We start from the raw sequence: 19,687 nt of genomic DNA, 5'->3' as shown, positions 1-19,687 counted from the left end.
GATACTATACATCTGGGTAAGTGATCAAAACAGAGAAAAATAAGAACAAAATAACATGAAAAGAAAATGGGGAAAGGACTTCTAGGGATGGGGGCCAGAGGGAATTAAATAAGCCAAAAGTAAAAGTATCATAGGACAACCTGATTTATTTCAGGGCAAAAAAACAAGTGTAAAGTAAAGCCAAGGAAGTAAATCCTGTTTAACAAAGACAGTAGCAATATGGTAATGTTAGCTGAAACACCTGTAATTCATGAGGTTCAGCACTGATTTCCTAGATCCTCTGCTCACTTTATACAAGCACACTTTCATGTTTATTTGGAGCTGCTCAGTACTACTGTTGTGCAAGTCTGTGTGGAGTTTTGGGGAAAGGAATTTTTTTTTTTTCTTTAAACATAAAACACACTAACTGCAGTAAATAATGTATCATCTTGGTGCTTTAAAAATGGAAGCAAAGGGATTTGAAGACAGACCACTTCCACCTTACCTAGCACATTCAGGATTCTGACATGGGAACAACACAGTCATAGTAGTTCCCATCTCTAGCTTCCACCTTATCTTTCTTTTAAGTTCCTGCACCTGCTCTAAGAAGAGCTGAGCTGCTCATTAACCAGCACCTGAACATTCACAGTTTACAGCACAGTGCATGACAGGAAACTATCTCCCATCTTGGTTTCCTTAATATGCTGGGTTGTGAACTGGCAAGGCAGTTGCTGATTCACAGATGTCTATGCCACTCTTTGCAACAGAAGCAGGAATAAATGCAGTTTCCCCAGAGTGAGCCCTTTAGAGTTTTGATTCAGAACTGCAAGGATATGGAACAAAAAGCTACTACAGGACAAATTAGACTGAAATTTCAGACCCAAGTCTTGAACTCTCGATGGTACATATCCAGGTAAACAGGCAGTCACTGCTAGTTGGGTAATACAGCTTAACATCCCACCTTAACCCAGGAAAACCTGTTCACATACTTTACTTTTAATTCCCAGATAAGCAGCCAAAAGGAATTTCCCAAAGTCTGATTTACTACGAGTTCTGTCTTTTGATATGAGTTAAGGGGAAGAGAGGTGAACATAGACCAAAAGTGAACAAGAGGATTACTGGGCATCTTCTCACATCTAAGGAATTGCCCAAGATTTCCAAAGTGTTTTGAAGAACTTCCTCCCATTTTTAAAGTTTCTGAGTTTATAGCATTTAAGATGCTTCCCCCTTTTCTTCAAGATTTTACTCCATTTGATTATAGGAGATGGATTATTCTTTTTGAAAAAATTACATAATTGAATCTTCAATTTGTGGTACTTCATAAATAGTAAGAGAACTTGAATACGAAGACATCCAAGTACTCACACCTATGAACTACTGTGCTCAGATATAACACCTTTAAAGTGCAGGTTCTGCAAGACTTTGTGTTTATAGGACAGACTGAAGTACTTCCTGAAACACTGAAGCTTCATATACTGCCTACAGGCACAAGAATAAAGGAAGATTTTAAATTGATGTGGCATTAATCAATCTGATTTAACTTTCCAAAGCGCCCTTGGAATTTAAGAGTTTTCATATATGAAAAGCCATTCCCTCCCCAATCCCCTGACTTCTCAAGCATCCATTAACACATACTATTCTGTCAAGCTTTTAAATCTGTTAAGGTGTTCCTGTTCAAAATTACTTCACTTTCTGCAAGTGTTTTACAGTCTTTTAACCAATTCAAAATACTGTAAGTTAACTTTTAACTAAGTAAAGCCTGACACAAGTGTGATCAACTGCAGATTGATTATGGCTTTAAAAACAGTTTTTCCTACAGTAAGAGCCTAAATTATGGAAAACTAAAGAACAGCTACACAAACTGATGCCTAAACTATTAGGGAATGTACTTCTTAAGCAAAATACCTTCACAGTGGTTTAATTTTCTACCCAGCTGATACTCAGTGCAAGAGATGTGCCACTGCTTTTTTCCTCATTTGTTAAGAAGCATCACTGAATGCAGCACAAGATGAAATTTACAAGTTTAATAAACAATCTTCCTATGGTATTGCTGTTAAGCACTGAGCAAGGATCCTTGCTCAGTGCTTACAGCTTTCAAACACCAACCTTCAAGGGAAAAAAACTTCACATCTCAGAAATAGCTACAAATAAATCTCATTTCAATGACAAAACAGTTCATTTCTTGCCCCAGTGAGAGACTTCAGGACAATATCACTTTTCAGTACCACCTTGCTTTTCTATACCATTCTCATCTGTGCACAATAATTTCAAATACTGGAAGGTTAACTGGTGCTCACAAAGGAAGTTCAACAGTTAACTGTCAAGCCAAAAAAAAAAAAAAAAAAGTGTCAAGTTTACTCTAGACCAACCTTGAAATCCCCATTTTATGAGAGATCCAGGTGGACTACAGCCATTTGATTTCAAATAGTTAAGTTTAAAATAAAGAAATCTTTATTTCAATCTTGGCAGAAGCCCATGATTACTACAATTGTTTCCAAGTCAGAACATTTTTGTCATCTAGTGTATGGCTCCAATGTGTATTATCTACAGAGTAGTTCACCTAATGTATAACTTAAAACACATATTTACGGGCCATTCATCCACCAAATCCCAGAGCAGTTACTATTGGGTTTTGAGGAGCAAGAAATGCAGTTCTGACTAAATTCTCAGGCATAAAAGATCTATAAACCACTTTTATAAAGATCTATAAACTACTACCTGGATAGCATCTGCTGGCTTGTAGCAAAATCCAGGATTTTGTAACCTGAAGCACAATTAAGTTGCTATAAGCATTAAGTGAGCTGTTCTTGATCTTTGTACAAACAACACCTTTGCTAAAGAGATAGCAGTGAATCTGTCCAAGTCTTCAGTAGTTTACCACTTTACAAAGAATGCGCAACCAGAATATCAAGCATATGTTCCAACAAAAACACTTCTTTAATTAGTAGGGTATAATTATTTTTAGTACCAAAGGTTTCAGCAGACTATCACGACTACTTTGCTTTTCTAGGCTAACAGAAAGAAATTACCACCACCCCAAACATTTGTTAGGGTATCTGGAGAAAAAAAGTTTTGGAAGCTAACAGCAAGTATCCAAGAGGACCATAATCAGATTTCTTCTCAGCATCTTGAAGCGTGCATATGCCTGCCTTGTTGAGTACTATTACCTTATTTATGAGAAACAGAACACATACTAAGTTTTGTATTATGCAGTTAAAAGTCCTGATATTTTACATACTGAAACTTAAGCTTATGTATTTTTTACTTTTAAATTCTGCATTGCTATGCTCAACATCTAACACACACACTTGGATGTTAACTAAAAATGCATTAGCTTAACAATTTAAATAAACCTAAATGGAACAGAACTAATTGCATATGCAGCAAAAAACAGATTCATCGCTCTAGTCTGCGCCACAGAGAAATCTTACCAGAAATTATTTATATTGTACACTGATATCACACTAAGAAATAGCATTGACCAGAAGTCCTCAAGCTTGCTGAGTGAACGTTTCTGCCTGCCCTTAAGAGTTTTTCTACTAAAGATAACAAAACATTAACTTTTAAGATCTATGCACCAGCAAGAGGCACATTCATATCTTCCATACACTTCTAATTGTGCAGCTCTGAACAGCCTCCTACTGCTCAACTGTTTCAGGAAATCACACTTAAATACCTACAATAGCCCAAATAGGTGGGCTGAATACAAAGTGTTCAGATTGTAAAACAGCATTTACCAGAGCAGTCAAAATTCCTCTAACTCCAAAAAGCAAGACATATTCCCCTCCAGTTACAGAAGAACAGCAATACCTCTGTAGTGACCTGCAAGGCAGGGCATCTGGACAGGTACAAGCATTCTAAATTACCTCCAAAAACATCTGTAGGCTCAACAACCTGCTCAATAATTCTCAGTAAGAAGTCCAGCAAAATACATCCCATGTTACCACAGACATTTTAATGAGAAAGTCCCTGCAATGAAGTGTACACCTTCAATACAGGGCATTCATATTGAAGTTTCCAAGATAGTTAAACTGCAATTTTAAAGTGAATAATTACAAATCCATTTGTCAGAAGTGCTGGAAATCTGTTTAAAATCTGCTTCAAAAACAGATTTCCAACACTGAGATTTTGTTCTGCAAAAATAAAACAAAATCCACTCAGCTTGTCAAATGGTTTTGCAAATAATTTTAGGTTACCTCTACTATTGACATATTCCAATAAATCTTAAAATATTTTCAGGCTGAACATAAAGCATATGTTAGTGAACAGACTTAAGATGGCTCCCTAAATCTGACCATAGATAGGCAAAAAGGGTCAGAAAAGCAGGAAGAACATAAGATGCACAGAATTAACAACTCACCTGCAATAGTTTCACAACAGAAACTTTCTGTACAAAAGAAAAGTAAAAACTGATACCACCTGTTGTAATTAAGCCTACTGTGACAAGAAAAAAAAATAACACACACATAAGGCATTGCTTTCCTGTCAGTGATGTCAGCTTTGTGGGTGTGGTTGTTCACCTTTCTGGAAGTAATATCAGAGCCTGGCAAAATTTCTTTAGTTCCCCATACTCAATATATTTTGATTTCAGAGTAAGGATAAACAAAATCAGCACTAATACCTAGACTGGTAAAACATTCACAACTACTTTGAAAGGCTGTGTGCAGGAGTTTCTAGAGCTAAACATTTTGCTTTTACACTTTTTTACTCAGGCGATGAGGACAAGGGGGCAGAGGAGGAATAAAAAGCTGTTAATAGTGACAAAAATCCTTATATAGTTTTTAATACAATAATGCATTACAGAAAGCTGCATGAAAATATATGTTTGTCATCCATAACTCATGTTTTCTTTTTGGGCACCTGGCAGACAGTACTGCAATTTCCAAGAAGAGAGCAAAATGATATTCTCATCTGAGGAAAAGTTTATCATAAATATAATTGGCAAGAAATTTTAAGCAAATTTTTCTGTTCCTCAGATCAGTGTAGGAACATGCAGAAAAAATGGTTAGCTATCTAGATTTCAATTAATCCTTATAACATATAAAAGGTATTCCTTTTCTACACAGAGAATCTTTAGAAATTGAAGTGATTATATAGGCTGAACTTTTACTTAAATAAAAATATATTTTTAAATTAAACAGCGCTTCATACAATCTCCTTACTGCAATGAACAGCATCTCATTTAAACAACACTTAGTTCTTTTAATCATTCTCTTTCCCTTTATTCTCTGCTGATTTTTCTCCCTCTTCAAGTTCTAAATAATATCTATGAAAGTATTATGTTGAATATTATCCTGCCTTTAGCACTGTCAGGTATAGAACTATCTCATATCTTGTCTCCTTTACGTTCTCTCAGATCACCTTCTTCAAATCTTTGGCCTCATTTTCATTTAGCCATTAGGACGATTCCAAAACTGACAAGGCACACAAAGATCTATTTTTAACCCTCAAGTCCAATCAAATCAAAAATAACTATAGCTCTTCCCCCATAAGTCTGTGACTAGTGACAAAAATATCATTTAAAAATACTTAAGCCAAAACATTTAGAAAAAAGAATTTTAAAACAGATCTATCCAAATATTCAAGTCAGTAAGAAATCTCAGTGATCTTGGTATTAACCTACACAGATTGCTTTTCCACAAGCCAAACAAGGCTCAGACTCGTGAGCAAGTTTCTAGTATTAATTGATCCACAGTATTCATCTATATGCACACTTTAAGCCTACACTGAGTCTCAGATACTGGAATTAATTTAGTCCTCAATGAAAAAGGACTATACTTATTTGAATAACCTTGCATTTATCTTGAGTGCAGACATGGATAATTACCATGGACCAACTGACAAAGGGTAACTTATTCATTAATCCAAAGCCAGGTCTTTTGAACACCTGCAACCTCTTCTCAAGCATTCCCATTTTAAAACAGCTACAATAATTTGTATTTCTTGTTTTCAGTAAGGCTTAATCTGTCAATATCCAAACAACTGAAGCATTTGCTGCATAACTGCTTTCGCAAACACTTATTTATTCCTGCTTCTCCCTACCCCCCAAAAATTGAAGAAACATTTCAATAACAGATCAACATGTAAAATTTATGTGCAATCCTTATTTTGTCACTTAAAAATTTTAAGAACCAAACAAATAAGTGTTCAGGCCTGTGCTGAAAATCCTGGACAGTATTTAGGGTCATTATTTCCATGATTCACTACATATTACACTTCTGTGACATCCCAAAAATGTATTGTACCTTACACGTACTGATTATCATGCAGATACCTAATTACATCATCCCTGGTAATACTGAGCATATGATATGCAAAACAAGCAACACCAAGTCTCAGTTGTTTCCAGATAAACATAAATAAATATTGTCATGTCATTACTCTCTAGCTGGGTTCAAGAAGAAATGAGTTCTGGGTGCCTAGAGACATATTAGGAAGTGTAAACATTGCCCCCTCCACCTAAACACTCAAGGTTTCAGCTGCAGTCTTCCAAACAAGCAGAAATATTTCATTACATTTCAAGAGAGTTACATATCGTATGACATTATATGCCACTCTATAATAAATCTAGTAGCTGCCAAAAGCACTTGATACAAATGAATACCGTTTGGCAAGATATTCATTATAAAGTATATGTTCTAGAAGGCCAGTGTTAAAAAACAGGCCAATAACATATCTGGCCTTTGTGTATTTCTATTCAAAGACTAACCATCTCCTGTCTGCGTGTCTGTCTGTCTCTCTCTCTCTCTCCCTCCCCCTTCCTCTCCCCCTCTGCCTCCCTCTCCTTGAAGATTCCTAGTGTTTTAATAAAAATGCAGTATTTTACTTGAAAAGCTTTTTTGGAATGTCCACTTTTTTGTACTAGGAAGTCTTCCATGGAAATTTACATTGATTATTTTAGCATCTAAAGTAAAGGTACTGTTAGTAGCCAGCTCAAAGCTTTTAAAAAGCTCTTAATGTTCTGCTGAACTACCAGTTGGCTCTAGTATCTAGTGATTTTGAATACATTTCTGTTTAGCAAAAAACAACGCCCCCCCCACACACAAGCCCCACAATACTAGATACCCTGTGAAGAAATAATAAACTTAGATGCTATGTTAAATAGAAATGCAGGGGCTTGGGTGTATTTTTGTTTTTTTATCATGACTTTGGCCAATACTAGTTCCAACATTATCAGTGGAGAGAAAAAAAATATGACTTAAATCTGTATTCTTTTCATTTTGAGTCTGTATTTTAAGGAATCAAGAGAATCCCTTAAAATTTCCACTTCATCTTGATTCAAACGTTTAAGTAAAATTTCACTAACACAAGCTAGTTAGTTTTAAGGTTACACGTATTTTCCCAACATAATCAGCAATATTACGTTGTAAAAAATATCCAAAATACAGGCATACTGCAGTCATTAGAGGCTCCAAAGAAGATTCACCTAAGCTTAATTCAACCACTCGAATGCATGATTTCTCATTTCCACTTGTTAATAACAAACTAGTGCTAAATGGAAGTCTTGAAACAATATGGTATGMCATATGGCTAAAACTGGATATTAAAATTGCGAATATCAATTACCAATCCACTAATGCAGAGAGCCAAAATCCATGAACAGCAAGAATTTAATCCAATTCAGCAACTAAAACATGAGCCAAGACTGACATACAGGAGACAAGTCTACAGCAGCTTTCACAGAACGGAAGCAACTCCAGCTTTATTGCACATACTTTTATCTGCAAATATTTTTATTGCAATTTTATTGCAAAAACTACATAATTAACTAAATGCAAGTTTGTTAACATTCTTAGCTACAGCAATAGGCAATATGAGAATCTGTGAAGTCTACACACTCAAGCTTTTACACTTACTGGTATCTCATTTCACATTGTGATTGAGAAATCACAACCAAGAAGCGTGACTACTAAGAAGGAACAGTTATAATTGTTTTTTACATGACCAAACTGAAGCCTTCATAACACCAGGAAGTTATTACATACTGTAGCCAGAAACATCTTGTCTAATTTCAAGAAAGGGCATCCTACAAACACAAGATGATACATATTTTTACTATAACTAAAATAACCCTGAAGTAATTGTATTAACATGGTTGGTTTATCAACACAAAACAACAAACCACTCTTCACATTCCAGGGTAATTTTTAAGAATTTTAATAGTCTAAGTATACTAGTTATAATTATTTTAGTTCTAAAAGTTATAATAGCATAGAGAGTGTTGACTCCTAGATGATGCTACAAATAATTCTACACTGTAAGTTCTACACACTTCATAATTATACAAAACTTCATTATTTACTTTCACATGAAGAAATAAGTTCTTGTTAAGTCTAAATACCATGCTTTCAAATTTCTTCAAAGCAAAGAAGTAATTTTAAAACTGTTCCATTAGAATTTACTGTGGATTTCTAACTCTACACACTGCCAAAAACTTCACGACAGGATGCTTGCTACATACTGACCGAGCAACTGCAACGACTAAAGGATAAATGCAACTTATCTTATTCAATACAGGATCCCACTTCACCCTCCCCCTTCCTGATCCTGTAGTAAAAGGCCAAAGTACCACTATGGAAAGATTGCACAGGTAGTTGCAAGTTCAACAGCAAATTAAAAGTATCAACAAACAGAATAAACAATTTCTTAAACAAGTATTCTTGTTTAAAAAAAATTGTTCTTGAACTRGTAGATGAATAAAATACATTTAGCTAATTTCAGCATTTACCTTTTTTTTTTTTCCCCTCCTCAAAACAAAAGCCTCAACTGCAAATTAGCTCTTCTGTTTCCTGCTTTCCCTCTGCACTAACTACAGATGGGTTATTACAGTAAAGAACAAACATCTAATTATACATAAAGTCATAGATAAACAGAACTAAAAGTCTTGGTATTACCAAAGGTTTGGAGTTCATTTGAATACAGGAGACATAACATAACCAAGTCTTATTTTTCCTGCTATGGCAGTGTATTATTTTAAGCCTGAGAATAAGTCTGGTATATCAAATATTAACTACAGTACCTAAATAAAATAGCCTGGTTAAGAAGGTTGGTACTATAGTAAAATATCATAAGTTACAACTGAAAGCCCATTTTTTAAAAGATATTAAAAACAGTACATAAAAGCTTTTAGAAATCTCTAATATCATTTTAAAATATGATATCCTGACAGATGCAGCACTGTTAACATCCCAAAAAATCTTTCTTACCCTTCTCCATAAAGAGAGTAATTACCTATAATATGTCAATAATTTCAGGACAAAAGCAGTTTTAAAAGACTTCACAAATCATGAGGATTTTGAAGCAGATGGGAGACTTTTATATTACAAAAAGGATGACTGTCTACATGGGGTCTGATGATTACTTGGCTGGTAGAGAACCAGCAACAGTACACAGCCCTAGCAGAAGCTTTGCATATCTATGTTCTAAATTTTAAATATTTTTCAGCAACATGCTTATGGAAAAACAAAGATCATTTTGATGACATTGAGCAGGCGCTGGAAGGTAAAATAGAAAATCATGTCACCCTTTTATCCAGTAACAGCCTACGTGAACATTTCACTAAAACTATTTACTCCTCCCACCTAGTTGCCAATCTGGAGAGGCTTGCAAAATTAAGAAAACCTACAGATTTCTTGTAACAATCTTCCAAATGGTCCTCCCACCCCCACCTCAAAAAAGAAGAAAGCAAACAGAATCAGAAGTAAATCTAAAACACAATTACGGAATAAGATCTAACTGGCAAGGCTGTGGTGAGGAGGAGTTGAAAAATGAGAGCTGCCTTGCTGCAAACGCCATCTTGTTGCAGTTATTGGGCCCGGGCACAGAAGGATCCATTCATTCACAGCAAAAAGAAAATCAAACACACACCCTGGCTAATCTGCAGCCACCAAAACAACTACACTATTATCATCCCTTCTTTCTCTTCTCCTAAAGGACACAGAGGGGGAAAATACACTGTATCTAAGACGACTAATATACTACACTTAGAACTAGTTTAGATTTTAATGCAATATCTTAATTTTCTCACATGCTTTTTACATGCATATCGACAGCGTTTTGTTTTGATTCACATCCTTGTGTTTTAGCAGACCGGCTTAAAATAGGGAATAAACCTTCCATAATTAGGTGCAGATATTTTACAGGATCTGCAATAGCTACAAAATGCTTAATTTTTATTTTCAGTTTCAAATGACCTCTCCAAGTTGAGCCAGCTATTCTCAAAAGCTGTTTCAATAATCATTTAAGCCTTATTTTTACAGTCCTTTCCTCCTATTTTCCACTGCGAAGACCATACATAACGTGGCAGTCAGTACCCTAGAAAGGATGCCTTATTTAAAATAAGGAGTCCCAACTATGACTTTGTTAGAGAATAATGAAATATCACATTCGTTAAAATTTCAGCTCATCTTCACGAATGATAAATTGACACCTTAGAATAACCTCTATATCATTCTGATTTTCTTCTGGACAAGATTTTTTTTAATAAAATGTCTTGCCTCTTTCATATTTATACACAAGACTCTATACATCTTCATTTTTATACAAAGCTGTAGAGCTAGAATAAAAACCCTACACCTTAAGAATCCCCTTGTACGAGTAAAAAAAATTAATATTGAAATCTTTTCAATGATAAGTTCGGTACTGAAATAATATTTTAATAACACTTCCGAGGATAAAACTTCATTTTTCTATTGTAGTAAACACCCTCCATGATCTTCATTATTGCTGTTACGGGCACACAGAAATATGCAGCACCATAATAAGATGGGGAAACAAATATGCAGGCTAAACACATCCTCATCCCTGATTTTTAAAAGAGAACAAAACATTTTCTGCCCCTTCCTCCCCCAGTATAAGCAGCATAAACCCAATCTTCAAGCCCCAGACGTTCCTTCCCTTCACTGAACTGGGGGCTGCTAGAAGCAGTCTTACCCTGTTTGTCTCACCCCTGTCTCCTCTTAATCAGTTTTCCACCATTACAGCAGACACCATTGCTTTTTCTTGAATCTGTCTCCAAATAGTCCCTCTGTAGGCTTGATCTCTCTGGAAACTCACCTTTTATACCTTAACACACAAGAAAATACCCTAAACCGTCTAACATAGATCACTACAGCCTAATTATAATTAAAAATGGAACCCCGCAAAAATCCAAGGTCTCCTCCCTTTTCGCCTTAAAACCTTCAAGAGAAAAATCAGTCCCACCCACACCTTTTTCTCCTCCTCCTCTACCAGCTACAAACACACTTCTTTTTTAGGGGAAGCTCAAGTATCGAAGAGGTGGGAAAGCGCGGGGGGAGGGGGGGATTATTTCCAATCTCGCTATGCAAAGAGGTGGACAAACCATTAACTGCCCTTCCTTCTCGCGGGGGCAAAGAAAGGGTGGGCGAAGAGGAGGGTACCGGCGTGGAGAGTGGGGGGGAGGTACAAACAGGAGCTCCGAGGTAATAAGATTGAAGAGGAGCAGCGGAAAGGGAGAAAGAAGGAAAAGAGAAGTGCATTAGCAATGGGGAAGAATGGGGGAGGGTGGTAGCGTGGAAGCCGCGGAGAGGAAGAAGAAACCGGGGATGGAAGGGAGAGCTGGGGGAAGGGCCGGGAGCGGCCAAGGGGACGGGGCGGCGGGAAGATGGCTTCGGGGTGGGGCTGGGATACGGACGAGAGACTCGTGGAACCAAGCGGAGGTGAAGGGGCACCGGCGACCACAGGGCTTTAGCGCGGACCGTCCCCTACCCCCACCCGCCCTCCTCTCCCCTCAGACGGTTACCTGCCCTTCCGGCCGCTGCTCATTAACGGGGCCGGTATGTCCGCCGCCCGCGGCCCCTGCCTGCTCTGGTTGCGCCCCCGCGGGCTGGGGAGGGGAAGGGGGGCGGAGGAGGAGGGGAGCCGTTCGCGCTGTGTCTGGCTGGTCCCGGGGAGATCGCAGTTCAGGCGGGGGGGAGGGGTCGGGAGTCGGAAGGAGAGGGCGGCGGGGGGGGGGGTCGCTGGGTCTCGGCTCCTCCTCGTTTGCTTGGTCCCCGCTCAGCTCCCCGCAGCCATCGGGAAGCGAGAGCCTGGGCGCGGTAACCTCCCCCCCCTCCGCCCCGCCCGTGCTGCCCGGCCGGGAAACCCCGGCTCGGCTCGGCGCTCCGCCCCGCCGCCACCCCCGGCACCGCCCCGCCCTGCCCCCCTCGCACCTCCGGGTGGTGGCAGGCCTAGGCCCCGCTGCGCTGGAGGCCACGCTGCCTCGACGGTGACACGCCAGCACGGCCGGGAGGGCCGTGGCTACGGTGCGCGGGCCTAGCGGGCCGCTTCCCCACACACACGAACACCCGCAGGAAAGCAACACCGTTTCAGCCAGGCCCTCAGCGAGCGGGCGGGGCGGCAAGCCGTGGGGTGGGTGAAGCAAGCATTCAGTCGACAGGAAGGGGGACTCRATCAACTGTCCGTCTTCCTCCTCCCGCCCATTCTGTTTTGGTTCGTCCCCGTTGCCGGGTGCTTCCTCCCCGGAGCGCGAACAAAGGGCGAGGGCCGGGCAGTTTCGCTTTCTGCCCCGCCGCGCCGTCGTATCGCGCCCAGGCTGCCTTTCTGCGGGGCGCTGCGGGCCTCCGCAGATTTCAAAACGTGGCATGGGCAAGTATGTCCGCATAAAAAAATAAGATAATTAAAAAAAAAAAAGAAAACAGACCCCCCCCCAAACTAAATTGTTTAACTAGAGAGTTAACACAGAGAGAGAGCAGGGTCTGGAGGAAGAACAGATGTCCTTATCGCAACCGTAAGACAATGCCAAGTATAAAGAACATTTGAGTGAAATTCTGAACTGTTCAGCACAAAGGTGTGTGTGTAGGGGTGTGTTGAGGTCTTAAATAGATGCTAGTAAGAAGACTAGAAAGAAAGCACTTTCATGTTACTATCTTTCCCTCAAGGACTTGAGAATCAGTGACAATTCAGTGGTCTTACAAATTGGTCTGAGGTTTTTTTAAGTCTTATTTATAAGGATGTTTGCATGGCCAAAGTTTCCAGAGTCCTGTTTCAAAATTCTACTTACTGGATAAGCATCCACCCCTGCTCTGGGAAGCATTGAGCATTGCACTGAATTGAGCAAGTCAAACAAAAAATAAGAGAACAAACAAGAAAAAAAACTTTCTTTTTTTACAGACTGGACCTCACATGAGCCAGGCAGGGCAGGTATTACCAAGACAGAATCGTTTCACGTCAGCACTCATGGACTAACGCTTCAATACTTAATGATACAAAGTAAGTAGACAGTAATACACCATTTTCCCCTTATCAACAGGCCTAAATCTGTTTTTTCTATCTTTTATACTTTGTTAACTCAAATGATAAGAACTTTACCTTACTAACTAAGTAAGCTTACTGGCAGAAAAAATAGCTACAGAAGGAGAAAGGGGGGAAAAGAAAAAACAAATCATAGCAAGTTTTGGAGAGAGTACTTAGAAAATCTGCCTGAAAAGAATATGGTCTAGTAACATAAAAAAGCTACAGACAAACATTTTTCCCAAAAGCTTGCAAACTCTCCCCACAACAGCCACTTGCTACTCCAGTATTTAAAGAACCTGTTACTTACCATCATGCATTCTGGGAAGGTAGCTGTGGTTACCTATAGTTAGTAAGGGAAAGAATAAGTTTGTCAGTTAGACAAAGTGGGTGAGCTATTACAAGTGATTTAGGTTGTCTGTTATGAATAACTCTTAGATTCTTCTGTGGTTGAGCCTTTGTTATATAATAATCAGGTATTTGTTTTTAAACGCTTTATATCCTATTCTTAAAATTTAGTTTTTTGCCCTGAGATTTATAAATAACAGGAAATTTGCTGGAATTAGAATCAAGGATTCTTTAATTATAGTCCTAACTTGCTTCTATTCTGTTCACCATGGGGGAATAAATTGTGCTCCGCTCCTGCAGAGAAATGTGCTTGAGTCATGCATCATGGAGAGGAACTATCCCATTAAAATCAATGGAATGACTTCCATGCAGGTTGGGGATGTATGTAAATGTTCTTGAGATTGGGGCTAGATATTTCATTCCTATCTGTAAGCTACTGATTAAATATAAGTGCTTAAGAAACACCCCAACAAGTTTATTAGATATTTACAAAGTATCCTAGACATTTCAAAGCAGTTAGTGCAATATTTAAGTCAGAAAGTCTAAGATTAGGGAGATTTATAGTAGGCGAGCTGCATGATATTTTTTTTAGTTAGAGATCAATTTTATGCAAAGATTTTATCCAGAAAAGAGATTAAAATGCCATTTTTGGGTGCACCAAGATTTGTCTGGAATAAAAGATTGACCACTTATTACTTCAGTGAAGAAAAAAAGGTATGACACATAAAGGATAAAAAAAGCATCTTGTTTTACAAAGGAAAATTCATAAGGCTTCATAAGATTTTGTGGAAAATTTTCAGCCAACACTGGATGATCCAGTAGAAATCTGTGAAATGCACTAAAATAAAGTTCTGATGTTCCTAACAAATAGTCATATTTTGGTTGTTTTAGAGAATAGTGGCAATGAGATTTTGTTATTAGGCAGGAAGATTCACTGTGTAAACTAACTACACCATAATAAACCAGTGCATGTTTTTCTCCCATCTCATGTGCTTTGCCACACAGATACTTACTACTTTTCCTCTGCTTTATAATTCTCTTATATGCTTCTAGAAATGCAAAACTTAATCCCACAGTTTTTAAAGTAAGCATTCAGATCGTATCCTCTACCAGGAATCTCTAATTTATTTCTTTTTATTCACTCTCTGTTTTATGAGCACTAAAGGGTAATTTCTGTCTTCAGGTCTATGCTCTGCCACCTCTTTAAATCTGTGGAATTTGGCTAAGGAAATTGGACAGGCCAAATGTGGTTATATGTGACAACTAATTCTTTTGCCACACCTATTCTTCTGTATAAATGAGACTGTTGCAGTAGTTCCTGTTTCTAATCCAGGGACTTAGTTATGTCTTGTTCTCCAGTGAAGAATTTGAATGATATATAGTTAGACTGCTAGTATGAAGAGAGATTGTGAAGTTTGGAATGGATTGTTTACAGGGCGGAGGGTCTGGGCTTTTTTTTTTTTTTTTCTCTGTAAATCTGACTGGACAAATCAGTTCTGCTGCATTTTAAAAGCTTCCAGAAGAATCATAATACTAAGGCAACTAGCAATATAGGGCTGGAAGGGTGCAGCTGAGTTGCTGAGTTCAGTGGCTAATATCACAAGTAGCCATGTCATGTAATGTCCTTTGAAAACTTAGCAGACTTCATCTTTAAATTATTTTGTTTGTTTTTTGYCTCCTCTAAACCAGTTGTAAGGCTGTTTGCCTTTCAAAGCCTTATTGCACTGTTCAGAAACAGTGAAATTAGAAACTAGAAATGAGAACTTTGAATACTCAGCAAGTCATTCTGGTTAGGTATTAACAAGCCATTCAGATGATCTTTCCAGTTGTTGCCAAAACTTCTCTCTTTCTTCCACCACAATTTCTATATATAAAATATATGGCAATGTAGTCATATTCTTTTTAAAATAAATGTATTAGATCAAAACTGTTACATCATTTTCAGTTACTATACGTGTTATATGGTATATATTAACTTTAAAAGATTAATAAAGACTGTAATTTGACTAAATCCCCCAAATAACTTCAGGTTCCTTCATCTAGTGAAACTGTAGGGCTTAACCCAAACTGACTTTTTGCTCATCTGCTCTTAGAACATAGATTTCACAGGTATTATCTCCCTCTTTTCAGTAATGATGTTTGAAATGAAGAAATCTCATACAGTGTTCCCTTTACAAAATAGAAATGTTGCTTGACCCTCTCTTCCCCAAGTTTGAGGTCTTAAATAAAATCCTGGTAATGATGATCTCAATAAGGCAACAATTCCAGCCTACATTTTCTTCTGGTATGTTAATGCACATAGTCTAATTTAACAATAGTTATAAACTCTGTTTTAAACTAAGTATTGTAGAGACAAAGCCCTTGAAAATGCTTGTTGAAAAATCCTTGAACATAATTACTTATTTAATGACTGCCTAATGAATGCTGCAGTGTTTTTGGAGGCATCTATATCAAATCTTTTCTGGTATAAATGTTAAAAAGACAACTGTCCCTTTTTCTAGACTGCAGGAGTAGGAAAACTTGTTTAAAGACAAAAAGATAGAAGGAGGGATATTGCATAGTCCTGAGAGAAGGCGTTCTTGTTAAACAAGAAGAGCAAGGACCTAACTTGATCCTCAAAGTATAAATGAGTTTACATGAGTTTTATTTGCAAGTGAAATTGCCATTACATATTGTTTAGAAATATGCTGTATTTGTGTTTTATTGAATGTTTTTTCAGTATTTTTCCCATTTCTTAGGAAGTAATTCATTTTTGCATACAAATAGCATTGTTACGGCATTGGAATAATTGAAAATTACATATTGTTATCTGAATAAATGTACTATATGATTCTTATGACAACTCAAGTTGCTCCTGGACTCTGAGAGAATGACTGTTACCAAACAGGGATAAATGTTGCTTTGTAGAGAAAGGGAGAAGAACAGCACTTCTCAAAATGGCACAGCTCCACAGATGGTATAAAAATATTATGGAAGTAGGAAATAATTATGTTTTGCCTACATTTCTATTTATGTCTTCCCAGGTGGGTATTTCTAATGGACTTACCCAAAGTAATAATTCAAAAAAACACCTCATATTCCCGGATCACACCAACACCACTTCCCTTTCTGGTGTACTTTGTCTTCCTTTGTATGCTATGACTTCTAGTGGGCAGCATTCTATTAAACCTGCTGAGATTCATAGAAATATTCCCTTGATTTTGATCTACTTTGAAGTTCTCACTCCATTTGGTCCCCAAAACAATGCAGAAGCGTTGTTTCTCATGAATTTCCATCAAAATTAAATGAAGCTTATGCACTGTTTCAACTCAGCTATGCTTCAGGCCCAAATCTACTCAGAAGATAAGGAACTTTCTTATTTTTTTAACTAAATTGGAACTGTTCCAACCTGCAGTTCTTTAACCATAGAATGGAAATCATGGTTTCTGGTTTATAAGGAAGGCTACGGGTAGCAGAATATCAGGATCATTCATTAAAAAAAAGAAAGAAAGAAATGCCTACTTAATAGAAATATTCACTGAGGCCAGGCAGAGGAAGAAGTAGAAGTAACTCAGTCTGCTTAGTTACATTCTGAAGTCCCACAGTTTCTTTCAGTTTGCTTATTAGTACAGAACAAGAGTTATTTTAAATGAGTTCTGAGAACATAAAGCATAAAATTAGCAAAATTATTTTAGTCAGAAGAGAATATAATTGGGAAGATTTTAAGGTAGGGGGAACTAGTTTTGCAAGTGTTAGTGTAATTTAGGACAAGAATGGCAGGGAGATCGATATATCTGAGTTTCCTAACTAATGCAATCTTGCAGGATGATATTGAACTTGTTACTTAGGGTGTTGATTAGAATGGTTCATCTGCAAAATGGGTTCGTGAACTGTTAAATCAGAATTGTTGAGGGACTTTGTAAATCTCTCTAAAATCCCTTGAAAAAAATCTATTATTGTTTGTTTGCGAAGTAGAACAGCGTTGTGAAAGAAGTGGAAAAAGGAACAGAATTTGGCCAACAACATCTCTTGAAAATTTGAAGTGTAAAGAAGCTATTCCTTAAGCTTAAGAATATGGGATGTATAAAGGCAATTGAAGGCCTACAGTATTCCTGTAGATTTCATTCTACTGCATCAATGTGTATATAAGTTACTGTGAATATATAATAAGCATATATGCTACATGACTTCCTTTGTATATCTCATTCTTGACTGAGGCAAAATAAGTTACATGTGGACAGTATACACTAACCTATATGTGTCCTAAAGGGCATTATATATATAGTTTATAAAAATACTGAGGTATTTTTATTTCTGGGGAAACCTTTATTCAGTTCCTATTGCCTTGTGACCCATTTCAAAGCAATGGTATAAGCAGCTTGGGCTTCAACAATAGTAAAAAATTACTGCCTAGTTCCTGAGTGATTCTTATATTTAGCATCTTGAAGCATTCATTTTTCTAAAGTCAGAAAATATCACTATCCCTGTCTTAGACATAAGAAACCAATGCATAAAGATGTCAAATTATGTACACAGTATGACCCAGCAGTTTATGGTCAGAAGTGAGAAGACATATTAAGGCTTCTCGACCTGGATCTAGTATTCCTTGCAGTCAGTGCCRTAATTTTATATTGTGATACAATCTTACAATATGATATAAGCATGTACTTTTGTGATCTGTATTTATTTTTTTTTCTACAAAATAACAGAGCTTGTTGCTGGGAACAAGCTCTGTTCTGAATTTTTCTATACATTCAGCTTCCAACCCTGGAACGTGTATGGGTGTCTCAAGGTTGGTTCATACCTCTTTGTACACTTACAAACCACTTTCTCCGTTTTTTTGTTGTATTTATACAAACTCATTTGGAGAGACACAGAAGGATAGTATTTTTGGTGCTTTCTTCCTACAGTCAGAATTTATCAGAACTCTTTTCCATGTGCTCATGATTGTATGAGACCTTGCTCTGTTTTTCCTTCATATTCAAGTGTGTATTATTAGTCTACATTTTTTTCTGTACCTTTAAACTTAGCAAACCAGCACTTTGCTTCTTGAAAGTGCTTTGTTTCTGGAGCTGGGCGAAGAGGTTTTAGAGCTGCCCTACCTGGGCCAATGGATATTTTTTTAACATGATGAAATCCCTTAGTGGCATGAAACAAATATAGCTGGCTTTGCACTGGCTTGAGTAACAACGTTGCCAAGAACAGGGGAGAATATAAAATTAGTACCTGAACATCTTTTTTTCCAAAATCTCATGTCCTGTACTGAGCATAGGTCATTCAGAGCTGTGGGGAATGGACCTAATCCTGTTGGTAGCATAGTTGGTGGAACTGAAGGAGTAAGTGTGCAGATATTAACAAACAAGTAAATGGAAGTATGTTTTCCTGTATAGACCCCTATCCTGCAGCTGTAATAGTAACAAATGGCATTGTTACCATAATCTTAGAGATCGTACTCTATAGGGTATGTGTGTGTACACATATATAAAAATAGATAAATTTACACACACATGCACATGCACAATCAAATGCAAACTTCTAGGTCTTCCTCTAAAATAATCTTTTCAGTACCATTTCAGTTGCATTAATTCATATTAAGCAGTTGAGTAAAGCTTAATGCCTAATATTTTCCCCTTTAAGGGGACTTTCCTCAAGGGGACCATTGTCTCACTGAACAACTAACAGAAAAACAACTGGTACCCTGGAGATGCAGAGAATTTAGAATCCACATTGAGAATTCAGCCTACTAAAATTTCCATGATGTCTGATGCATCAGACCTACAGTGGAGTTTGCCTGTGGGAAATACCTCCAAATACAAAAGAGGATTTGCTTATCTCGCTACATGTGATTCCTGTAGAACATTCTTTCATCCTTGGCAAAACAGTTTCAAGTGGTCACAGATGTCATATGGAAGCAGCTACCAAACATGTTAGAATTACTGATGAGGGTGCTGTTCCTTCAAAGAGCTATGTCTTACTTCATTGCCACAATTGCAGTATAGCTTCAATGTTGCTGGAGATTCCAGAATCCAGAAAACAAAAACTACATTCATAAATGTAGTTGAGCAGGGGGACTTGTACCACTGTCCTTGGAGAATCTGTGTTTAGTCAAATAAAGCCTATCTGTGATACC

The 19,687-nt window shown here is 37.6% G+C and overlaps 1 protein-coding gene and 1 long non-coding RNA gene across 11 annotated transcripts in view; one reads left to right on the top strand and one right to left on the bottom strand.

Annotated features, from left to right (window-relative positions):
- Positions 1–12,215, bottom strand: part of GNB1 (G protein subunit beta 1) — a 55,645-nt gene extending 43,430 nt beyond the window's left edge. For 4 of the 7 annotated variants that reach the window (XM_026085509.1, XM_026085510.1, XM_026085511.1 and 1 more), the window contains exon 1: positions 11,741–12,061. The gene's annotated coding sequence lies outside the window, so the exon portion shown is untranslated. Of the gene's footprint in view, positions 1–11,740; positions 12,063–12,149 lie in introns of those variants that run through there. The other 3 variants (XM_026085512.1, XM_026085514.1, XM_026085515.1) reach the window with 3 other exon arrangements.
- LOC112975449 overlaps positions 11,064–19,687 on the top strand; it is a 33,359-nt gene continuing 24,735 nt past the window's right edge. For 2 of the 4 annotated variants that reach the window (XR_003256600.1, XR_003256601.1), the window contains exons 1-2: positions 12,474–12,589; positions 13,111–13,209. This is a non-coding gene — a long non-coding RNA (uncharacterized LOC112975449). Of the gene's footprint in view, positions 11,257–12,275; positions 12,349–12,473; positions 12,590–13,110; positions 13,210–19,687 lie in introns of those variants that run through there. The other 2 variants (XR_003256604.1, XR_003256603.1) reach the window with 2 other exon arrangements.

Source organism: Apteryx rowi, unplaced genomic scaffold (genome assembly GCF_003343035.1).
Source record: "Apteryx rowi isolate R43461 unplaced genomic scaffold, aptRow1 scaffold_67, whole genome shotgun sequence".
Lineage (NCBI taxonomy): Eukaryota > Metazoa > Chordata > Aves > Apterygiformes > Apterygidae > Apteryx > Apteryx rowi.
Note: the sequence above shows the minus strand (reverse complement) of the source record. Positions and strands in the feature narration are given on the sequence as shown.